Genomic DNA, 6,617 nt, shown 5'->3' with positions numbered 1-6,617 from the left:
GATACTGTTGCGCTAAAATTGATTCACTTTTTATAAGCAAGTGTCTTGTGTTGTATATAACATATTTGAATATATACAGAGTCATAGAAAAAAACCCCTGTATTTCTTAAGTGTACTTAACATAACGGTAAAGATCAAACAAGGATCTGAGTGAACCAGCATTTCTTAGACCTTGTTGTCTCTTAAAAATTTTGATATGCATAATTCAGCATGTTTTCTTTCTTTCTTTCTTTCTTTCTTTCTTTCTTTCTTTCTTTCTTTCTTTCTTTCTTTCTTTCTTTATTTTGGTTTTTTGAGACAGGGTTTCTCTGTGTAGCCCTGTCTGTCCTGGAACTCGCTCTGTAGACCAGGCTGGCCTCGAACTCAGAAATCTGCCTGCCAGCATGTTATCTTTCTTTGTCCTTCAAATTGCCATATTTCCCCCCAGAAGGAGGATGTCATCCTATAATGTTCAGGAAAGAACAAATCTTACAAAACTTCTCTTCTAGTATACAACACATGATTACTTGGATACTGGTTATTCTATGGTGGACATGTCTTCATGTGTGTCCTTTTTAGTTTCCTTTTGTTGTGAGAAACACCATTATTAAAAGCAATGTAGAGAGCACGAGGGTTATTTCTACTTAGAGTTGTAGTCCATAAAAGTTAGAGCAGTAATTGATAGGAGGAACTTGGAGGTAGGAACTGAAGTAGAGACCATAGAGGAACGATAGTGGTTTATCCTGATGACTCTCTCAACTCTCTCTCTTACATCCAGTAACATCATTATAGGGATGCCAACAGTCACTGTGAGATGGGCTTTTCTACAACATTTATCAAACAAGAAAATCATCCACAATCAGTTTTAAGCGTTTTATATTCCAAGGTTCCTTCTATTCAGATGACATTAACTTATATGGAGTTAACTAAAAATTCACCATTGTGAAATGAAAAAAGAAACTCCAGTGACATACCTCTCCTAGGATTTCACCATGATGGAATCTTTTAGGAGATGAATTTGCTTGTAATGCTTCCATGCTCTTGTAAGTAACTCCTCTCACATGCTCTTGTAAATAACTCAATAAATTCCTTTGCTCACCATGTCACAGCTTAGTGGATTCATGAATTTTGAATTTTAGTTGTTGCTGATGTGTTCTTTCTCTGTCCATCTCTCATTTTCTTTGTTTCTTTGTTTTTTTGTTTCTTTGTTTTTTTGTTTCTCTCTCTCTCTCTCTCTCTCTCTCTCTCTCTCTCCCTCTCTTTCTTTCTTTCTTTCTTTCTTTCTTTCTTTCTTTCTTTCTTTCTTTCTCCTTTTTTCTATCATTCTTCTTTCTCTCTGTCCCTCTTCCTTTCCATCCCTTTTTTGATCTTAATATACATCATTTCTGATATTTTTCTAATAATCATGCTGTGTATTTGTATCCCAAGGAATACAGATACAGAAAAAAATCAAAAGTTATTCTAGGATCAACACTTTGTCTGGCACTGTTGTAGATTATGTAAATCCAACTGAGACTCAGCTGCTGGCTAGTAAAAAACTTCCTTTTATAAAGGATGGTATTACAACACACACACACACACACACATGCACAGGGACATGAACATATACACACATAAACACACACACAGATATGAACACACACACACACGACATATGAGGCTCTTTTCCTCTCTAGTATCCAATGTTTAAGTAAAAGTGGAAATAAAGGGAAGACAAAATAGAAATGATGTTTTGCTGTTTTACAGAGATGGTGGGGAACAAGCAAAGTTTCCTCCCTTCTACATTAATATGTCTATGGCTACTGCCACTGTTTTAGGCTTACATATGCCAGAAACACTAGAAGTTAATGTTTCTATGTGAATTTTCATTCCTAGTGTTCTGATTATTTACAATCATGTTGATATTGATCCCTCTTTCACCACATTCCATGAACTATGATGTACAGGAACTATGATGTAGATATGTCTACTGGGAATGGATTTTCTGACCTTTTGATATATGAATTGTGCCAGCCTGTGCTTTTCTTTGATGGGTATGCTGTGATGATGCTGATGAGTTCTGGTACCCATACTGTGATGATTACAATAGCAAAGGACATCTTAGGCTCATATATTTGTATACTTGGCCACCAGGAAATGGCATTATTAAGGATGTGTGGCTTTTGGAGTTGTTGTGGTCTTGTTTTGGGTAGTGTGTTACTTGGGGTGGGTTTTTGGGTTCCAAGTACTCAAGGTAGATCCAGAATCTCTTTCTCTTCCTGTGACCTGTGGATCCAGATGTAGAAGTCTCAGATATTCTCTAGCACCCCGTCTTCTTCCATGCTACCATGCTTCCAGTTGTGGTGACACTGGACTAAACTTGTCAAATATCAGCAAGTCTCAATAAAATGCTTTACTTTATATGAGTTTTCATGGTCAGAGTGTCACTGTACAGCAATAGAAGATTTACTGTGATACATACATATGGATATGAGGATTAGATCTAGAATATAGTAAGGAAGTGTGCTGCTCTAGGAAAGTTAAATTGTAGATATATTTCTAAGGTCAATGATGTCAGTAGCCACAAAACTATGTGTTCAGTACCAGTTATGCTCTTCCTCCAGCACAATACATATATGCTGGCTAATCTTATGTCTACTTGACATAGAACCACATTTTTCTGAAAGGAGAGAGCATCAGTTGAAAAAATGCCTAGATAAAATCCAATTCTATGGCATTTTCTTAATTAGTGATTAATGGGTAGAGGGCCTAGTCTGTTTTGGGTGGTGTCATATTTGGGCTGTTGTTCCTGTGTTTTCTAAGAAAGCAGTCTAAGCAAGCCATGGGGAGCAGGCCAGTAAGTAGCACCTGTCAGTGGCCTCTTTATCAACTCTTGCCTTCAGGTTTCTGCCTTACTCGAATTCCTGTCCTGACTTTCTTCAGTCATGAACAATGATATAGAAGTCTAAGCCTCACAAACTATTTCTTCCCCACTTGCCTTTGGTCATGATGTTTCATCATAGCAATAGAAAGTGTAAGCAAGACAAACTCTTTTCAGATGGTTGGTCAGGTAGTCTAAGTGACTTCCCAAGTTTCCCAAGGGTTATAGCTGCAGCACTTTGTTGCTACTAAAGGGTTTTGGGTGGGACCCTGTTCTGAAGATGTCAGGGAATCTTGTGGTTGACATGGCCTAGCTGACTGGAGTGACATGTATCATATGTTTTTTCAGATTAGAGTCCATGACTCTTGGAGCATTGTGACTTCCATTTCCTGAGAGATTGATTTCCTTCCTTAGACAGTGAATCATTCACTTATGTCTGTTTGTATGTTCCTTCTATAGTGAAAGAAACATGAAACCTTTGCAGGGCAATTTATTTTGTCTTAGACATTAATCTTGTGAAGGCTGAGCAGCTTTCAAATGTTATTTCATCCTGCAACTGCAACTATCTTGATCCAGGCAATTGTCATTATATTCTGTTTATGTTAATGGTATACACATTGCCATCGCTCTCTATAAATTGACATAGCTTAAGCTTTTCTGAGGACCCTCCAGTGGTCCTGGTTTTGTTGCCTGTGGTCATATTGGGTAATCATGACCCAAACTGTAAGTGTGGGTGCTTACAGGTGTTATCAGAGACACAGACCTGAAATGTTGTGATTTAAGAAGAAAAATGTAGAAGTATAAAAACTTCAATTTGAGGAACTTCAGGGATTCATAGTTACAAAAGTATAAAAAGACAGAACATTCATTGGAGATACCAGGATAGGACCAAAGGCAGGGTCAAAGTAGAGACACTTCTTTGAAGAAGTTCTGTGACCTTTGTTGCCTGGGTGAAGTTACAACAGAATGCCGTCATTTGATAAAACTTCTGGAATTCATTAGTGAGTTTCAGCCTCTTTCCCTGAAGAGAGACCTCTGGATTCCAGAACTTCGTTTGCATTAAGAAGAACAACTCAGGAAGAATTGGATGCAAGCAAAACACTAAAAGACTTGTTAGTGATTCTTTTTATCTTTGAAAAGAAATACAGTAATAGATACAATGATGGTTAAAGTTAAAAATGAAAGTTATCAGAAAAAAGTATAACAATGGGAATAAAAATATTTAAAACTTGGTGATATATTATCTAACGTTTTCATGAGGTTGATGGTAGTCCTCCTCCTCGTATAGAGTTTGTTCTCCCATCTCCAGATCCAATTATTCCTTCTCCTCAATTCTGCCATTAAGTGAAGTTCCTGAATTCATGAGGACATTTTTTCCCTGCTCAGTCCTTCTCTTCCTGAGACTATTAAGGAAGATTTCTCTTCTCACATTAGAGAATTAATACCTTCTAAATCAGAGAATATGTCTCTAGTGGAAGGGACTCTGCATCATGTCCAGGAGATGAGAGAAGATAGGAGGAGATTATCTCTTTTTCTAGTTGTAGGAAAATAGGGCTGCAGCAGAATCCCTGAGGCTTTCCTCGCAGGTGGGTCCTACATACACGAAAAAGTCTAAGGTTCCAAAGGCTGGAGGCTTTGGCAAAGGCAGACCCCAATGACAAGAGCAAGTCCTTGGTTCCAGAATGGTTTATTTTCTTAGCGGGTGGAAGATGCATCTGGATGTACACCCCTGACCTGAGTTAAATAGGGAGGGAGAAAGGTGGAGGTTCTGCTAAGAATGGTTAATTTGCTCAGTCCTCTGGCCTTCGTTAGTATGTCAATCTCTATGCCTGAGGCCTGTGATCACATCCTCTACCTGTGCAGTTTGTGAGGGGCTGTAATGGCCTATGTGACTGAACAATGTAGGTCCATGGGGACTGGACTGCTTGTCAGGACTCTTGGTTGTGGGGACATGGTCGAACGCCTGCCGTTTCTCCCTTGGAGTCTCGGGGTTCCAGGCCCATGTCCAACCATGAACCAAGATACCCTTAGGCAGTCCCACATCTTCTGAGTGTACATAGCTTACCCTAATAACCAGAACAAATAGTTAGAAATCACACCCATTTAATTTAAGACTCTTAAGGATCTATAGGTTGTTTGAGCTTACTATGGACCAACTGCTCTTTTTACACAGTCTCTCCTTAATTCTATTTCTGGGATAGCTTTTCTTTCCTGAATGGAGGATCTTAGCAAAAGTTATGGTGCATATTTACTGTGGAAGACTGAATACTCAGAGAGATTTCAGCAGCACACTTTTAACAAAATAATGTGTCCATAACTTTTAAAATGTTACTAAGTGAATGCATACATAGTGATGGTCAATAATAGATGTTCAACACATTCTCCTGAGTCTTATGGAGAAATAAATGCTCTGGTTTGCAGGCATGACATAAGTTATCAGATTCAGGGGAAAAAGAGAAACATCATAAATTTAGATAGGGACCTGATAGGCTTTATCAAGATTTTGTTTCTTGCATTTTGTAATTAATCAGTCACCTGATGGTTGATGGGGAGAGTTTCTTAGTGCTAAGCAACTGGAGTATGACAATGCTAATGCAGAATGCCATACTACCCTACATCTGTTTATAAAGAAAGGTGTTGCAGGAAATAATAAAAATGAGAACTCTCACTATTGCTGGCATGGTGCCTGCTGGCTGGCCGGCCAGGCACTGGCAGGCAATGGCTAGCCTGTTTTCACCTCATCGAGACTCTCTGACTCAGAGCTATTAAATCTTTCCACCTAGCTCACTAAGTTCCCACTGGCGGGTTGCTTCCATGCCAGCCCCATGCTTCAAAACTCCCATGGCTTTTTCTTGTGCACATCTGGCAAACCCACACTTTGCTGCTGTACTTTTCTTTCTGGAACCAAGTCAAGCTGCTGCATGAGGGAATATACCACACAGACTTAGATCAGAAACAATGTTAGCTCAATCTCTGGGTGCAACAACTGGGCTCCTTATCTTGTAAGCCATATTTGCCGTCTGAACTGGGAGACACTAGTAGCTCCATCTTGTCCTCTTGATATCTCAGTGTAAAAGCTCCTGTCTCTCTCCTGCCTCCTCTCTTCCTCTGTCCAACCTGGAAGTCTCACCTATGTGCCTAGTGATTGGTTCCTTTATTCATTAGGGTAAGGTTCATAAGAAGTTACTTGAGTACTGACTCATTCCTTGTTCCACACAACCCCTCCTGGGAAAGCAGAATTAACATCAAAATACAAATAGCATCACAGGGCCATCTACAACAGAAAGGAAACATTTCAATTGCATCTATCTCTGTGTTGATAATGGGGCTTCATATACTCAAGGTGTAACTCTGGCTGTGGCCCTCCAAGGGCTGTTGTTTAACAAGGGAAAAACGAATAAACAGCAAAAGTAACCCAAGTTTTTGTCAAAAGTTTGTTGCTACTGCTTTAAGGAGAACTAAAGCAAATAGTTTCTTCTTGAATTTATTATACATTATATGAGTCATATTCTGACTTTTGCTGCAGATAATAAAAAGCTATAAGACCTATTTATTAAAATAAAAATGAGAATACCCTTCTAAATTTTCAATAATCCAGAAAAAATTAAAAATTTTATTGTTGAACAATTTGAATGATTTAGTACTGGATTTTGCTATTTTAGCCCTCTACAAAGTATTAAAAATTAACAATGGACAATGCTCTTACATACAGTGGCATGTCTTTTCAGAAGGTGACAGAACTCTGATGATTCCACTTGGATGTGACCGCTAGTAATCC

Source organism: Grammomys surdaster, unplaced genomic scaffold (assembly GCF_004785775.1).
Source record: "Grammomys surdaster isolate TR1022 unplaced genomic scaffold, NIH_TR_1.0 112606, whole genome shotgun sequence".
In the NCBI taxonomy this organism is placed as follows: Eukaryota; Metazoa; Chordata; class Mammalia; order Rodentia; family Muridae; genus Grammomys; species Grammomys surdaster.
The sequence above is the reverse complement of the archived record's forward strand: the minus strand, read 5'-3'. Positions refer to the sequence as shown.